The 19,105-nt window shown below is 43.2% G+C and overlaps 1 long non-coding RNA gene across 1 annotated transcript; it reads right to left on the bottom strand.

Moving 5' to 3' along the window:
• Positions 1-1,152: 1,152 nt before the first annotated feature.
• Positions 1,153-16,108, bottom strand: LOC118283859. The gene is made up of 4 exons (XR_007031583.1): positions 15,967-16,108; positions 14,546-14,608; positions 6,776-6,881; positions 1,153-1,616 (listed from the first exon to the last, which is right to left on the bottom strand). It is a non-coding gene; the product is annotated as an uncharacterized LOC118283859 (long non-coding RNA).
• Positions 16,109-19,105: the final 2,997 nt, after the last annotated feature.

The following is a 19,105-nucleotide window of genomic DNA, read 5'->3' as shown; positions in this document are numbered from 1 at the left end:
AGATGCCTGAAATGAGGCCGGTGGTTGGACTAAAGGCATTTGAATTTTTGGATTATATGCAATAAAATACATATCGACCATATGAACCTATCGACTCACTTGTCACTAAGCTAGCGTTAGCTTTTTGTTGCTGATGAATTGTTAGCATTAAGACTACAATTAATCATTAACCTGGTTATCATTTGTGACGATTATTTTGCCAAACAAAGCATAGACACATCATAAAAATAACAAGTTTAGTTTTTTGATGCCTAAATATATCATCACTGTAGCGCTCTTCATAACAGTAATAAAGTAATAATAATAATAAATTTCATTCATAGAGCACTTTTCATTGCTAAAAGCAATCTCAAAGTGCTAAAATATAAGAGTCATAAAGTCACATACTTATGATTTTTTGTTTTTCTATTTGGGATTGTATATTTGTTACGTGGAACTTTATTGATATTCCTGTATTAATATCTGATTGGTCATGGGTCTTAATCATATTTTAAATCCTCCTACTCAACTTTTTCTTATTAAATTAAATGTATATGTAATTTGCAACAGTGAATACATTTTTATTAGACAAGATTTTCTATCGGCACAATCACATGTTGCAACTGAATCGTCCATCCAATCCGTCCTTCTATAAATCAGATACATGCGTATGTTATGGATCTCTGGCTTCCTTACTGTTCAATAGAGACACAATTTCTCACATTTAGTTTGATCTTTGACTGTTCTCATGTTTCTAACTCACCGAGACGCATTATAACCACGCGAGATGTGTGGCAAAAGCAACCATCCAACGAAAAGCCCGAGAAAAAGTTTCGGAGCAAAGGCACACGTGGCAGGGAGATGGTTAAAAAGCATCCAGGTCATGTTCACTCAGCATGTGCCATCAATATACTTTTGGGGATTTTGGGGGGTGGTGGTGTCCTCTGCTCTCCTGTAACGGAGAGCTGCACTCAGCCTTGCAACATGTCTTCACTGAAGCAAGTTATGAGATTTGGGCTGGAATTGATTAGAATGATGGAAAAGGGGGGACAAAGGTTGGCCCAGGTCAATAGAAAAAATAAAAAATCTCTATATATATTTATTATTATTATTTTTTATTTCATTTATTTATATCACAATTTCAAAATACAGATATATAAAATATTGGTTTATTACACCTACAAAAACAGGAATTGGCAAGAATGGACAGCGAATGCATCGCTTGAATTTGATTGCATACTTCCATATAAGTGTGGTACATAATGCAATTAAACAATTACCGTGCCACAAAACGAGACGAACAGACCTCTATTTTGCCTCAAGAGGAAATAATAAGTAGGTGATACGCAGATAATAAGCACTGCAATGTCTCGCACTCGTCCTGTTGCGAAAGTTTCTCCGAGACATCATTAATCTGAGGGGTAAAAATAGTCCTTATCACGACGCCGCTCTCTCGTAGAAGTGAAACATGAAATACGGTAATACGTGGAGGGCGCCTCTACATCAGTCACACTCTCCTTTTCGCTCGTCAGTGATCAGGCTCATTTCTGACGGTTAGCATTTTTCAGACTCCGTCTCATCATCCACGTCGGCCGTATTTCCTTGGCTGTTTGGCAGATCCTCTCCATGATTCATTTCTGTAATAGAGACGCGAGGAGATGATATGAACTCATTTTCTAAGTTGCTATAAATCACGTGAGAAGTGAGAGTCACTTTCTCATAGACTTGTATAGAAACACATTTCTTATGCGTAAGATTTCGAACCAGTGGAGTCGCCCTCTGCTGGTCATCCCAGAGTATACCGGCCGCTTACAGGCACTTCTGCAAATGGCTTCATTTTCTGGACCTGGCGACAGCGTCCATTTTTAAATACAGCACAATCTTTGGTCTGCACTTTTTTGGTTTAACCTGAGGCCATTCTGTCTGAGAGCATTTTTGTCGGAGGCCGTTCCGTGTCACGTTGGACCGTGCAATTCCACCGGCTCGACAAAGGTTTTCCTTTTCCCTGGTGCTTTTACATCTGACACCGGAGACCCGACTCTGACAGCTGAGGGTGTCCTATTACGCACGTATGACAGTGCAAAGGCCTGCATGCCTGATACCCAAGGTGAGCCATCTCTCAGCTCTGTTGGGAGCTGTGAGCGACTTTGTTCCCGACAGAGTTTGGTTCCATTTTCCTCGACTCCCCTTCAAGACGAACGAGTCACTGCAGATCACGCCGCAGTCGTAACTGACTGATCAACTTCATCACATTATCATCGTTATGGGAGAAACTTATGTTCGCCGTCCAAAAGTAAAACAAGTACAAAACGAGCCAGAGCCATATGACTAGAGGTAAAAGAAATGCACTTAATGATCCTGGCAGAATCTCGGGATGAAGCATCTGCCCATTGCCATATTTTACTGCCAACTCAGGCTTACAGACATTACGCAGCACTTGGTTACTTCAAAAGTTATAATCCAAAATCACATTCATATAGTGGTGAGATATAGTTGTTATAAGGCTCATTCCAAGTCTGAGATCGTGTTCCACACACACACACACACACACACACACACACACACACACACACACACACACACACACACACACACACACACACACACACACACACCAGGGGAATTTAAAAAAGAGAAAATCAATGTGTGGGGACGTAATGACTTGAAAACACACACGCACACACGGAAAACTACAACTTAAGAAAACTATCTGTATCAGAAATTCAATCATCTGAGTAAATGGAGCTTAACTACTTAATGGGAAGAACCAAAGGTGGTAATTATGGGGGGAAATGATTTGATACGCCACTCTGCGAATCAATGAATTATACCGCAACTCATAATTCTTTTAGTAAATCAAAAGACAAAGAGAGATTTGTGAGCTGGAGAATGTGGAAACGTAAGAATAACAATGACTTGACAATGACAACGGTCAGAAATAACACATTTTCAGCAGTTGTTCCTGACCCTTTAAAACATTCAGGGTGATTAAGATTTTCATATTCATTGGTCATGATGATTATTGAAGAAGTGTGCGCATGAGTTGAAAGATGATTTTTTTCATCTCATTGCTTTGAGGAGTGAAGTTCGACCCGTAACAAATGATAATAATCAAAGAGAAATAACCCAAATTAAAATTATTGATTACGCGTTCTTTTTAAATAACATTAATTTATTTTTATGACAGTTAGAGATAATGAAGGATGGAAAAAAATTGACGGGTAAAATTAGTGAAAAATAAAGAACTTCTGTTGACATCCAGCAACTTACAGTAACGGCTGCAGGAAAGCGAGGGAGAGGGAGAAACGGAGGAGGCGTGGACGAATGGCAGGGGGAGAATTCAAACTGCATGAAGCTGATGGAGCAATGAAGAAGAAGGAGCCGGAAAAGAAATGAGAAAAACGAAAGGGGTTTAGGCTGAAAGGCAGATAAAGAGATTAGAACAGAAAAGTGAGAAGCTGCAATAATTCAGGGTGGTAATTCAGCATTGAGCAGAGGTGCAATCTGTCACATACATTTCTGACTGAGCGGCTGCCGGCTTCTCTAAACCGTCCTCCATCTGCACCTTATCGCTCGCTTTACATCCCACCTCCCTGCTCTTTCCCTTTCGTAAAGAAACTGACATGACTTGCTGCATGATTTTTTATTTTTTTTTTGGCTTTGCCCAAAATATACAGTACGGTGGATATTGAAAGGATTTCAGGTAGATAAATGTTTCGGCTTTCGATGTATTCTGCTAATGCTGACGACCTTTAAATAAAACTACCCAGTGTCTGGGTGTTAACTCTCTGGAAAGTGTAGTGCAGACAGGCCACGGCAATTCATTTTTAAAGGTGACATATTATGCTCATATTCAGGTGCATCATTTTAAATCTCGGCTGCCGCTTGAAAAGGTTGACATGCTCTGATGTTCAGAAAAGGCATCAGTGTTCTCATACCGCCCATTCCTGCAGCTCCTCTTTTCAACCTCTGTCCAAAACGGCAGGGTTTCTGTTTAGCCCCGCCCTCCTGGTAAACCCCAGTCTGCTTTGATTGGCCAGGTGGCCCAGTCTGTTGCGATTTGGTCAAACGATTTCAAAAATGCGTAGGAAATGTCACGCCCCTTCACCAGAGATTCTCAGATTGCAGGCGGGGTTAACTCAGAAGAGTCCAACTGTGACATCACAGTGGGCCAGAAATCTGAACCAGTTGTTCAGAGCTTCAGGCTGTAGGGTTTAGCAGCTCACAAGAAAACGACAGGGTCGTCTTTCTCACAGTTTGTGGGCCAGCTGGCTCCACAGATACACACATTTATGTGCAGAAATACTGAAAACGTTTGCATAATGTGTCTCCTTTATTAACAAACAACAACGAGGCAGTGATTTACTGCATCCTTCAAGTACAAGCAAGGTGCGGGCTAAAGGCCAGCGGGGCTCGACTCACCTGAAGTAGATCTGAGGGGAGAGAGTCCAGCTGGAAATCCGAAAGGATTTGGAGACCAATTTTCTTCGAACAGCTCTAAGAACTGAAAGAGAATAAGAAGTGCAGAGCCAGAGCTGATACAGAGGCGGAATCATGTCCACTCTTCACAGACTCACACAGAAGGCCAGCTGAGAAAGAGCAGGATGACATTGGCAGAGAGTTCAGAAATAATCATGAGCAATAAAGACATCCAACACCGGACACCTTCAATTCAAATTTGGGGTGACGCAGAGAGACAGAGGTCCTTCAAAATGAAGGAGGCAATGAAGCTCAACAGCAGCCGCACAAAGGGGCCGGAAAACAACCTCGAACACTCATTGCCTAAAGGTGTGTGGACAAAGACGCCGCAGAGTTTCGTTCACGGGCAGATCTTGTATTTGAGAGAGCTCAAACTGAGGAAGCTGCTGAGGACGTTGAAACTCTTTAGAAGCACAAGGAGGATGCCAAGAAGACAGCGGGAATGTCCCAGGGCGTCCCATCGAGCCCAGCTGGAGGAACACGGACAGGAAACCAGCAAACTGCACTTAAAAAGGCAGAAGATCTGCTGGAGACCAAAAATCCAACTGGACATTGAGAGAGATGAGATAAATAAGCTGATTGCAGCTCTGAAGGAGGCACAGCAGCAGTTGAGGACTGCAGATCTCAAGTAGCAGGAGGATAGTTCTTTTTACCCAGGCACACATGTAGCCCAGTGGGAGATGGGGGACACAGTGGAAAAACAAGTTTGAGGGCGTCGCTGACGAAGGTCGAAGAGCAGGTGGAGGGCGACCCGCGTCTCCAGCGGCCGCGGGTAGAAAAACCTCCCTGTCGGATTGAAATGGAGAGTTCCGGAGCGTCCAACGTGGCTCGCCTTTAAAAGCTGAGACAGGGGAGCAACCAGCTCACAGCATCGCTACACGAAGAGAAAGAAATGCTCGGGGAGCAACTGTCTCCCGATCACGACCGAGAGGAAAACCACCGTCCTGGAGGAGATGGAGCAATCACAAGCTGCGGCTCAGCTTGGCCAGCGGGAAAAAGAAAAAAACCTTGTGGCCTGCTCCGAGGAAGATTGAGCACCAGCCGGAGAATCATTGCATCCATTAGCATCATCATAATTAGCATTTATTGTAGCAGACAGTATCATCTTTCTGTGATATCTAGGACCAAGACTATTTAAGTTCCCCAACGTGGCACAAACACAAAAACATAAAACACTGAATTGTAGCACTTTTTTTTAATATACCCCAATGTAATTGAATTGACCAAACAAACATCTAGTTCAGAAAGTAAAAGTATATGATATTAAACATTCAAAGACATCTATATTAAAAACACTTGGCATTTACTTCAGGTTTATCTAATTTCACAGCATCTTGTGACCGTTCCAACGCGTTTCTTTGCCGCAAAGCTTTGATTTTTTTTTTCTGTTTGAAAGAACAATGAAGAAATAAAACATGAAACCAATTGAAACAGAGGGAAAACAGTCAAGGGCAACTTGACCCCTTGTGGCCGTTCAATAATCAATGCACGCCTGGATGCCCATAACAGAGACCCCTTAAAAATATGTTTTATGTAGAACATAATTGTTTCTTTGTGCAAGCGGTTGCATGGACTTATTCGAGCGTAAACATAAAGAGGTGAAAGGAGTGGAAACAGGGGATGTGTCTGCAGAGGAAAAATGTAATAATATAAGGGGAAAGAAACAGGAAAGACAGACGGAGTGGACGGGATGGAGGCAGGGAATGAGAACAAAAGATGAAACTGAAGCGAAGAGGAACAGAACTACCGTTGAGGGATTTTGGCCCTTTGACACGCAATATCTATCTCTGTGAAGAAAACTGGAAGGCATGACACACTGGTGATGGTTTCACCTCCACACACACACACACACACACACACACACACACACACACACACACACACACACACACACACACTGAGAGACTTACACAAAATAATGCCCGGAGCACACGGCCGTTCACGCTCCGACACACACATACACATTACAGAGGACAGACACTGTGTTGGACGCAGACAAAACACACCGAGCTCTAACGGGCCGAACATGGCAGGTGGTTCCAAACTGAAACAAGTGACTGCCCTTTGTCTGACCTCCGGAGGAGAGGGGAGAGGCAAAAACATGCAGAGGAAGCGAAGAGAGGAAGGCTGCCGGCCGCTGGTGTCTTTATTTTTACTTTTTATATTCTCTTTTTCAAATTCCAGACAGGCAGAGACGGGGCAAAGCTGTTTGATTTTCGTTTGTTTGGATAGAGGCTCACGGCAAACGTTCAAGATTTCAAAAAAGAAGACGGAATAAAGCGCTTTGCCGCATATGTACAGAGTGTTGTTCAGTTACCTTCACGTGGGTGCAACTCGTGTCAAAGGTTGGACATCCGGGCGATGTTGTGCATCTTCTGGCAGCCGCACTGGACTGCGCACCTCACACAACTGGGGCAACGTAGCTGTGGCAAAATGTAGATATAGACTGTTAATACCCTCTGACATAACATCAATACTGGGATAATTTTGAGGTCTGAAGTTGGTTTGATGAAGTATAACGGATATCCTGGGGCATCCGAAGAACATGAGATTCATTTTGGGAGTGGAGCGGAATATGTGCCACTAATAATTCTGATGAAAATAATTTTCGCCACTATACATCTCTATTGTATGTTCAGCTGCTAGTGTTTTCGTGGCGTTTTAAGGAAGATGGGCTATTTGTGCAGAAAGTTTTATGGCTTCTGTTGAGCTGAATAAAACAAAATACGAAAAATAAACTGATATATATATATATATATATACACCCGCAGCCTGCTGATTTATTTCTCCGTCGCTGTGGAATATAAAGTCTCCAAATCGGACTTGGCGGACAGAATATTGGTAATGTTTGTCAGGGAAAGCGTGACTCAACACTGTCCATATTTCACAAGCAGATGGGAAAACCTAGTCCCCTCATTTTTATGTGTAATGAACTTTCTATTTTTTTTTTTTTCACAAGCAGATATGTGCTCTACCAAGGGAAATAATGGAGATATTTTTTTACATGATTATGTAAAGGGCTGAAATGGAAACAGACAGTTTGACACCGAGAAAGAGCGAGGGGATTGGTTTGCGCTTCAATCCTTCAATCCAGCTTCAGTCCAACAATGATTGTTGGAATAATATAGCGAAGTAGTACTAGTTTAAAGATGTAGAATGTGGGAACATTTCACTAGATGAACCTGCAATCTGGCTTTGGCTGTTAAAAAAAATATGATGTCACTTCAACACAGACCTTAAATATCATTTTTGAAAACTGCTGTGGTCAGCAGCGGCAGGTCGGTTCTACCTGTAATCTTTAAACCAGTTGGAGTTTAAGTCTAAACTTCCCCCAAAAACTTTTGTTGCTTGGCAAATGTTCGCCAAACTTCAGCACTGCATAGGGTCACCGGGGTCAGACGGGTCTGACCAAACTCCCGCCTCTGCCCATTCGGCTGCTGGCGTTTTTCATTTTCCGAAGCCCAGAAAATGCTGGCCAGTGTCAAAACCGTGTGTCCTCTCCGAGGAGCCCTTGAGCTTGGCCTGAATGTTATATCATCATCATTCAACATGTTCGCGAAAGGGAAGAGCCTTGTGGCATAACACACTTTGGCACCCCGAAGAGCAGCGCTCGAGCGCCCACGTGAAACGCATTCCCCCCAAGAGCGTCTGAACAAGTGAACGTTTTGTAGTAGTCACTGCGTGTTACTGCACATGTTCAAGCTATCGGGTTGAGTATAGTTCACACGTGAACCGATATGGTACCGGTAACAGAACCTTCGGAATCAGTGCTGGTGTCCACCGGTACTTTAACCTCTCTGTTGATATCACACTTGCATTTTATTGTTTTGTTGTTCATACTGTACCATTTCCCTCTAAATAGTATACAATTCATATTCTATTTGTCTTCATACTATTGTTTCTAGTCACGGTTTAAGCAGGCCGCATACAATTACAAAGAATGGAATTTTGAATGCAGTTATCCAAAGATGCCAGTACAAATGCTAAGCCAATGACAACCGTGAAACCAAAGATAAAAATGCATCAACAACAAGTCAATCCAAACAGCTAATTCATTACCGGAAGATGGTGATGAAGCTGTTAAGGACTTACTCAATACTTCACCCTCCGATGGAAGGTTCGATTTTATGCGCTGGCTACGTTAGCTCGCGGCCGCTGTCTTTCGTTTGGGTTAGATAAGTTGCGCTGGCCCGCTTTGCAATCGCAAAAATTGCTCTCCGCAATCTGGTACTTTCTCACCCACTGAAATTTGGTAGTGTTTAATTTAACGTGAATTGGTACTTGGTCGTACCGACGTAATTCCATCTGTACCCTTGAAAGCACCGAGTTCTGTACCCAACCCCAATAAAAGCACATAAACATGTACAGCAAAAAAACGAACACGCAGCAAATTATGACAGTTTATATGCACATTATACTGATAGAAGTGTTTTCACCAAAACGACCAGTGAACTCTGAATAAGTTAGATCGAAACTATTCTGATGTCAATGTGCAGGACGACAGGAGCGTTTTGTTTTTTTTTTTAATAAAAGAAGTCACTCCACTGGACCGATACACATCAATCCGCATTCAGGCCACACGGAGCGGCGGCGAAAAATTCCCATGGTTTTTGACTTTTAAGTGTCCGTGTGATTGGACAGCTTGAGCCGGTGATTGCCTCAATGTAAATTTGCATAATAAAAGAATAATCTAGATCTGGGCTTCAACTGTTGCGATAGGTAGAATTGGTCTTTTGGGGGCTGGAACACAGGGCGCATACTAAAGAAACTGACCTTCAGCATCCATATTTGCCCGTACTCTTTTTTTTTTTAACACGCTTTACATATCGCATTATTTTTTCGGCCAAAATTGAACGCCTCGGAGTTTAATCATCCCTTGTCGTGATGGATGCTCATGTGAATGATATTTCCAAGTTAGGAAATAGTGATTGCGGTTAAATTCCATGTGATTTGATCTCAGTAATAGGCACCTGGTCCATTAGCAGAGAAACCCAATATCATCTGGGTATGGAGGAGTTATAATTTTAGCACCGTATTAGCTTCGGTGCTGTGATGGGGCTTTCTTTGTGTGTGTGTGTGTGTGTGTGTGTGTGTGTGTGTGTGTATTCACATATTGACCGGCGCAGCCTGCGGCGATGCAGGATATGTTTTATGGCGTCACAATAGAGTCTTGCAGTATACCTGTCAGCGGAGCACTCAGGCAGAGAACGACATCAGTGCGGCTGTAAATACATCCCGGAATCTTATAAACAGACAACAACTTCAGTGGAGCTGTAAATATATGTCTGCATGAGATAAACAACTCTGCTTCTGTTTTTTTTCTTTTCTCTCCCCGTAGAAGCAAAGTGAGAGGAGGGGGAGACAGACACCGAGAAGCGTCGCGGTGTGGTATCTTTGCTTTATGCCTGTTGGCTGGACGGAGCGCGGTCATGGATCTCCGTCCGTGTGTCCTCCACAGATTTGTCTGAATCCTGACGCCGTGCAGAAAAAAAAAAGGGGGGGGGGGGGGGTAGACAGATGGACGGTGTGTGGAGCCAGCACCAGCTCCCGACAACACATCAGCTCCCCTACATACTGTGGAGTTGGCCCGCGACCAGACTGAACAGAATCTGGCTGCTGTACTCCCGTGCACGCGGACCTGCTGTTCCGTTTAGCCGGCGAACACACTGGAAGTGTCAGACACAGGTTTTCCGGAGTGGCCCATCTGTTCTCGATGGCCGAAAGAAGAAAATGAAGGAAAGATACAAATAAGACGTGGAGCTATGAAGTAGCTGACTAGGACTTTGACTGAACCGTTGTCCGACTATTACGTCACTTGTCTTTTAGCATGAAATCCGGTAAGGTATGTTCCATATGTCTGGAGAAAACCATCTACATAGGAATAGACAGGGGTCCCCTGCATATCTGAGGCACCTCATGCATAGGACAGCTTCCATGGTTTTTGACTTCCTGCCAGGGTCTAAGCACCAAAGTCTATTGCTCCTGCTCACGATACATCTAATTTATTTCTAATTTACTAACTCCTTATGAATATCTCTTGATTAAAATGTTTACTGTGGTCAGAATTTAACATGCAAGACTTCAGACAAATTATAGTTGTTTTGAATCTCAGACAATTTAATAAAACAATTTGCATACACTTTTATGCTATTTTCATTGGGCATTTGTATTTAAAAAATTAGAGAAATAACTTAAAGAAAGTCTTTAAAAAACAAAAGGGGAAAAGTAAAGTGCTTGTTTAATGCAGGACACATGACAACCACATGTCACAGCAGTGAATGGAAACAGTTCAAAAGCAATAAAAAGGTTTCAAACAGACCTAAAGTACAGGACGCTCACGCAGTGTAAACCACATTAATACATAATGAGTAAATCATTCGCTGGGATTACTGAGGACAAGAGAGTCGGTGGAGGTGAGTCAGGGATAAAGCCTGCAAGTCAATGTCAAGAGACAAGGTGGTGATGAAGTAATAATAAGAAGAAAGAAAAAAAAACTTTGAAAAGAAAGTTCCAGATTAATTAGCACTGTTTTGGGCTCAACTAAGCAAAGCTAATGGAACCTATTCACTCTTTCTTTCTGTCCCACTCTCTTTCTTCTCCATCTCTCTCCGCCCTCTTGCCTTCCATTCTCCCCGTTCCTTCTTCACTCCATTCACTCACCGTATCCCTCCATCCCTTTTTGTCTCAGCCTTCCTTTCTTTCTCCATCCATTACTTTCTCTCTCTCTCTCTGTCTCCGGCCTCCCTTTTCTTCTCTCCTCTCCTCTCTCCCTCAGCCCTGTCCTCCTTCCTTCTGTCTCTCCCATTTAAAATATATTGGGGTTACTTGGACCATGAAATTAAAATATAAGTGAGTGTCATTACTATATATTTCCAATTCTCTGGAAAGAAAGAATGAAAAATAAAATATATATATATATGAAGTGCCATTTTAGGCAAAGGTCAGTTGGAGGGCAGATTAACATTCAAAAACTTGTTTTAATCAATGACGCAAAAACCTTAATAAGACCCTTTAAGGGTAATTAGAGTTGTTCTGCGACACTCTAGAAACCCTAGAGTGGAAAGTACAACCTTTAAATTCCTCCACTGTATCTTAAATAACAATTCACACTTTGCTTTTGAAAGGTTTGACAGATGGAAATCAATTTCTTTTTCTGGTTTTCTTATTGTCTTCAGATCTGCCTTTAGAAATGAGGCAGCTATCCCTTTTCCCGTGGTTTAAGTTTTGTGACCTGTCTATGTTCACAATTACCCCGGCAGGCAAATATTGAATACAAACTGTGACTCCACATATAAATATCTCTACTTCAAGCGCCTCACGTCTCCTGGGGTCTTGAAAATCCGTGGAAGTGACCACACGTAAAGGAAGCGTTGTACATCTGCGTCGGGTTAAAGGACTGTTTTCTCTCCTCTCTTCCCTTCCTCTCCATCTTCATGCATGACGTGAGGCACTGTGTGCTTTCGCGGTGTTCATCGCTGGTTGCCATGAATGTATATGACCATTAAACAGTGCAGGATATCCGGTTTATCATCCGCTCATTTCCTGGCCGGACAACCACCAAAGGAAAAACAAAGGAGGGAAGAGGGCAAAAGAGAGGGGGAAGAAAAGACTGAAGAGGGAAATAACAAAACCTCTGTGTCATGGTCAAATCGACGGTGAAAAAAAGGGGGAAGAGATCGGGACGGAGAGATCAGGAGTGGGACGGGGCCATCGGGCATTCAAGTCGAGTCGGGAGCTTTCTTCTCTGCAGACTCCCGAGGGGAGAATTAAGGGTGAACTGGCCAACACATGGAAACAGTGTCTCTCTCTCTCTCTCTCTCTCTTCCTCCGGGGTCAGACCATATGAGAGTGACTGACAAGATGCAGTCACTCCTGCCTTTCTTCATTTCCGTCTCTTTGTCGGAGTCCCTCACTTTTCCCCCTCCGTCTACCTTTTCAACTTTGCCAAGAAAAGCCCAGACTTAACTGGCGGCCCCGTGTCTGCGAGCCGCCTTTTCCCCCGTCTCCGGCTCTGCCTGCAGCGGCTAGGGGATGAAACGTGTTGAATGGAGCAAACAGGAAGTACAATACTAACTAGCAAGAGGGCCTTCGCCAGCCTGATCCTTCGGAGGCTGCATTTGAAGGCTGATCGAATCGGTCAAATCGGCAGGATTAGCCTGTCCCATTTCAAATACTTCTTAAAGGAGACAATTGATTCTCATATTCAGGTTTGTGGTTTTAATTTGGATGACTACTTGAAAAGGTTTACATGATCTTATGTTCAGTAAACACATCAGTTTCCTCGTATTGCATCTGCTCTTACCAGCCTCCGTCTGAAACGCTTGGTTTTAGCGCTTGTCCCTTTAAGGCCCACCTCCCGATAAAGCTCAGTCTGCTCCGATTGGTCAACAGCGTCCAGCGCGTACAGGAAGATTTCTCGCTCTCGCTTTACTCGGCTTTGTCGGGGGCTTGTCAGACTAGCCGCTAGGCATGCTTTAAGGTGTTTCTTAAAGAAAAGGGAAAACAAAAGAATAATATGTCTCCTTTTAAATGCAGCCAACAAATGCGTCCTTCCACCCCTGAGCAACGAAGGCACCAATGGGTGGATCCTCATTTATTGCGAGCCAACGACGAAGCTCAAGTGCTAGCTACGCGGGCAGCCGAGCTGCCGCGAGTGCAGCACCTCAAAGTAGCTAATGCCATGGTAAGACCGTCTCGCTTTGGTCTGGCCTTCGAAGATCGGGTAGACCCAAGTCCTGGGAAGGATGTGGCCCCTGAACTGAGGCATCTACAGCTTTAGAGTCAGTGTAAAGCTGTAGATAAAAACCTGTGGCTTAATCTTCTAGGAAGAATTGTGCGCAGCATATTTCATGGCATCATTTACCCGTAGCAAAAAATAGGAATCAACCTTTAATACATCCAAAAGAAAAGATATATATATATATATATATATATATATATTACATGGCTTTCCTTGATAAAAGTTTCCCAGGACAGGGAATCGTGACTGTTTTTTATCGTGAGACAGAGAAATTCTTGAGCTTACACTGACAGCCACCAAAACTCAGAGACCCGACTCTCCCAAGTCTAAAAGTCTCACCGAGTGAGAGTGTTTTGTAAGTTTCAATGCCCAGAACGAGCTGGGAAACTCGTCCGCCCGGGATCTTTACTTTGACAGTTTAATCCAACACGTTCCTTTTGAAAAATTAGAAGTGAAAACTTGCGAAAGAGCCGGGGTGTTTCATCATTATCATCAGCCAGTCGAGCTCTTGTTAGTGAATTACAGACCAAAGAATTGCTCTTTTAATTGGTCAGGGATGAGGAGAAGGCCTCTGCTCTGCTACTTATGTGACAGGACTGAGCCACGGGAGACGAGAACTCAGCGGAGGTGAAAGTGAAAATTGACAAAAAAAACCAAAAAAAACACTGGTTGAGCCAAATTCATTCGTGGTCTGTAGAAGTGATTAGCTGGTTTCAACTCTTGCACTTGAACTGTTCTTGCTCAGCTTTGGACTTTCCCGCTCTTCTATTAAGTATATTCTCTTCCCATAGAATCCAAGTGACTGGAGAAACTAATGTTTCAGCGAACACATTCGTCGGGAAAACTTTCGCCACGATCCGTTTTTTCGCAAATTGTGTATGAGAAAACTTCTCTTGACCTTTCATGTGTCAGACTCCAAAAATTTATAAATAATAGTTAGCAGTGAATTTCATCAGAAAAATTGATGTTCGGCAAAGAAAAATCTTTCTTCTGTGCTGAATTCTTCAATCTTTGCAAACCAGAAAGCCCTAATAACAAAAAAGAATTGCCATTTTGAGCCATGATATGTTCAGGGTGGTACGGTTATTTTGGCCCAGGTAGTCAATGCTGACTGACATTCTCCCGTTTCCATTCTTCATGCGGAGGTAAGCTGCCTGTCGGCTGGCAGTAGCGTCCTATTGATTTAAATTATAAAGACTCTAAGCAACAAAGCAAAGAGTATTCCCCAAAAGTCAAACTATTCCCTTAAAAGGAAGTACAACAATTGATTGGCGATAGATAATGTAGTTGTGAATTTATTCTAGCTCTGGCCCCGGACTATAATAACTATAAAGTTTTAAATCTCACCTACAACTCTCCGATTGGCTCCATTGTGTGGAACGGTCATCAACACCTGACCAATTCAGAAATCTGGAAGAAGGGGAAGTTTTACATATGAAAACAAAACATATGAAAACAAGGAAATACATCTTCATCTACAGCGTTTTATTTTGCTTGTTACATCTAACTTCAACTCTTTCACTTGTCCGTCTTAACTTTTCCCGATCTTCCCGCGCAAACCCTCCTCTAGTTTCTTGTCCTTTTCACCCTGATGAACACCGCACGTCACCACATCTATACATGAGCGACTCTACCTGGCCGCCGTCCATGCAACCAATTTGAAATGCCGGATGAGTCGGCGTCTGTCCTTTGGGGGCCGAGGTCACCCCGGCAACTATCGCCGCGGCAGACCTCATCGGAATGTGCGCCAAGCCAATCGTCTCCTCTCACCTTCATTAGGGATTCGGGTAATGTCAAACCAGCATTCGATTGCTCTCTAATGTGCGCTGCCGTACCCCCGCTCTCCCTCTGTATGCGCTCATCTGTACTCCTTAATTTGAAGGGGTTTCATCTCAGTTGCTCTCTCACACTTGTGTGCTCGACCCCGTTTTCCTGTGCGACCTTCATTTACCTCTCCCCTTTGTCCCAGCTGATGAGCGAGCTCCCAAGATGCAACTTTATTCTGCATCTGCCCTCTTCATCTTCCTCTTTCTTGTATTTACGCACTCTCCTTTTTCTCAATCATTAATATATACGTAATTCGTTTCAAACTATTATCACCAGTTTATTACTTACACTAACGTAACGTAGCCTCCTCTTCTATATCTCATAACTCGGCCGTGGTCTCTAACACTCTCAAATATCTCTCCATGGAGAGGAGTCATACACACAATGAGAAGAAACACTCACACACCGTAATCCCTTGACCTTCAGTTGGTTCTCGACTCCTTAGCGTTCCCCCCCAAACCTGTTATTTCAGGTAATAGTGACTCCTAGGTTTCTAGTGTATGATAAAATATCTTCGCTCTTATGACGCTGGCTATAGGAGAGACACACATTTTACGTGCAAGATAGAACTAAACATTCATTTAATAATAAATGAATTAATTTAGATTTGGAGATTGAATTTGTTACATCAATTACATAGGTATTTGATTTCCATGATACCTAGGCTAGCAAGCTAGCCCACCCCTTGTTTTGCGAGCTGCAGTTTTGAAGTCTCGAGTTTAGCATTTTGACCAGCGCCATTTTTTTTTTAAGCAGACGTAAAATTGTGGGTGGGTCTGACTGAGAACTCGTCCACTGCGCGCCCACCTACACCTGCAACCATGCACCGATTGGACAGTACCGGCTGACTTGAAACTAGAGATTGGTCCATGAACTCCTCAGGAAAATGTTCACTGACGCTACACAGTCGTTTTTTCTCATAGACTTCTAAAGAAACTCACTTCTTTCTGCAGCCAGTGGAGTCGCCCTCTGGTGGTGATTCCAGAGAGTACAGGCTTTGGGCACTTCCGCATTGGCTTTCACTCTCCGGACCCGGACACTACGTCCAATTTTTATAGACAGTCTATGGTTTGAACACATCTGTGGCACCTGGTAGCAGGAAAGTGAAGGAAATTTCAAATGCTTTACTTTCATCTGAGGGGGAAAAAATGGACGTGGACGTGGAAATATCTTGGGGTGCATGACACCGCGTCGAAGAAAACAGAATTTTTTCTTCCCCCTCACAATCACTCTCAGGTCACATCGAGGTCTGGTGCCATCGCACTGGAAGCTTTCAGAAACAATGTCAAAGTTCAAATTGATTGACCTTTGAGTGTCACAGAGAGTGGATCAGTCAGAGTGGCACTCGGGTAGCCATTTTGAATAACCCTCTCATTTTCTTTATCTCCTCGTCTCCTGCTGTTTACTTTCTCCCCCCCCCCCGCCCCCCCCTTTCAGCCAAGACTGCTGTCGAAGGTGCAAATATGCACGTATGTGCAAGTGTTCTTCAGAATGTCTACCCGTACGACTTTGACACCAGGCCTCTTCTGATCTCACTGCATCGCCCACTGTGTTTTACTCATCATTAAGCCGGCTATTTTCTGCAGCGTGTACTTTGAAGCGCTCTCCTAAATGAAACTCAAAGTGCATCAGAATCCAACCTTTCATTTTCTACAAGTAAACACCTCAGATACTGAGAAAATAACTGGTTGATATTCATACTGGCGCACTGTTATTTACTGTGCATTATTAATGGGTGTTTTGGTCGGTTTTTCAAAGGGTAGGTGGAAATATTAGCATCTAAAAAGGCCCTATTCAAGATGTTGCACACCGAGAAACAGAACACAGTGTTACTGTGATGTCTTTTTGTTTGTTGTTGTTGTCTTTTTTGGACTAGTAGCTGTAGAATAAATCACCCAGAGCTGTCTGACTGTTATTAATCCAAGTCATAAGAGTCTTTTTCCGATCGACCACCGTAACGGTGAAGTAAGAATTCAGTTTAGGCAACCAGTTCTACATCACTGTCGGTGAAATAGTACCTTCACGAGCCCCCGAAATAAAAATCATGTTTGACTATTGGAAGAAGAAGAAAAGGTCATGAGCCACAGCATGCCAGTGCAAGTAAACACTGTGTATGCCAAACCATTCACACCGCCCTCCTCCTGTGAAGTGATGGGGTGACATAGCAAGAGTGCAGGCTTTACTACGGAGAATCAATAGTCACATAACTCCACGTCTCAACAAACAATAATAAATACCTTTTTCTGGAGAGTACAGTCTCCAAAACATTCTGAAGGTTTTTTCTTTAACTGCCAATCTGGACTGGACGGAGGGTCAAAAGATTGCTCATGTGCTTTAGTGTTGGGATGAATTCCCCCCGCCCGATACCTCCGAATTGGTCTTCTATCTAAAAACGAATTGGAATTCATGTCCCTGCAAGAGTTTAATTCGGAGGAAATGAGAGTCAAATCAGAGCTACTACTGTTAAAAGTGCTGATTAGAAGAGGAGGGGAAGGAAACTCAAGCTTAAACTTTTTTTTTATCCCCTAAAGTTTATGGGAAGCGAGATCCGAAATTCGGGCCCAATACGCATCCACAGAAAAAAGTGCGAACAAATAATAAAATAGATGAATAAATTAAAGGACCAAAGCAAACCTGGGCTGCACAGACAAAAAACTGCAATATCGGGCGGTGGACAGAGAGATAGCTCCATGCATTATCACTGTAAAATTGAATAGATGATCATTTGGAGATGATCATGATTTAGAATAAAGAGGGGGAAAAAAGAATGAAAAGGTAATTTAATAAATATGATCCGTTTTACGCAGTCAAATTGAAAATAATGCGGCCGAGCACACGGACGACATGACCCGCCTCAATTTGCATAATAAGCACATTAATGAATTTCATGTAAATTGGAGACAGGGTAAATATTAATCACAGCCTCCTTGTTATGCGGCGACGGCTCGTGCATTTACGCCCGGTGTCCACCGTGCCATCTTAATTTGTATGCATAAATGTATGGACGCCTGATATCGGCATCGCTCTCAACGCCTGCCGAGAATCGGAAGCAGAAATGCAAACGTTGAGCCGAATTTGAATCGCAAATCTGAGCAAACACCCAAACCAAATCTGCGCGGATGCCTGCGCTTGGTCATCACTCTGCACTTCCTGCAGGGTTTTTTTCGCTATATTTATTTCCCCTATTGTTTCATTTATCTATTTTCTTTTTCTGCTTTGCTCTTCTTTCCTTTTCTCGCAAGTAATAATCCGATGTACGGTATGCAAGTCAGCAGCGCCATGATGACCGAAGGAAGTGCAAGTGCAGCACTGCGCACTGTGGAGTGATGGCTTCCATGGGGGTGTATCAGAAAAACATAAGGAGGGAAGATGAATAAAGATTAGAGGGAAAAAAAACTGAGGGGGAAAAAGAATCTGGTAGACGCTTAAAGGATACAAAATCTGGAAGAAACAGGGAATGCAGTTGAGGAATCGGAAAAAGCCCTACATCCAGCATCGGGGAAGAATGGGAGGAGGTGTTCGCCTCTTTTCCTCCTTAAATCAGTTGCTCAGCAGGACACCACCTCCACCCGAACGTCTATGTGTCGACGGAGTTTTCGTAGGAGGAACGCGGAGAGATGAGCGCTGCGGAAAACATAAAGAGAGACAGCGGGAACACAAAAGGGCGGCGCAGAGGACTCATAAACCGGCTAAAGAGGGAATAAGAACAACACGTGTGTGTGTGTGTGTGTGTGTGTGTGTGTGTGTGTGTGTGTCCTCGAGGCATAAAGACAAGCAATATGAAGTACTTTAAAGTAAGCGGAGCACTAATGTATTAAAGCATTTTAAATTGCCTTGTTTTTTATTGTATATTTACACACAATGTCTTATTGTTTCATGTCATTTTTTCTATATGCACGTATAAAAGGAATTTGCGTGTTAAAAGGACAAGATGACGAAACCAGATCAATCAGATCAATGCCGTGCAAACTCTGGTATCAAACGCCTCCACCCGGAGTCCACGGTCATCGACCTGACATTTTTTACAGTGTAACCCGCAGAAATACTAAACACTTCCCACGGCACACACTGACCTACACA

The sequence above is a fragment of the Scophthalmus maximus genome, chromosome 10 (genome assembly GCF_022379125.1).
Source record: "Scophthalmus maximus strain ysfricsl-2021 chromosome 10, ASM2237912v1, whole genome shotgun sequence".
Lineage (NCBI taxonomy): Eukaryota > Metazoa > Chordata > Actinopteri > Pleuronectiformes > Scophthalmidae > Scophthalmus > Scophthalmus maximus.
This window is presented reverse-complemented; position numbering and strand designations above follow the sequence as displayed.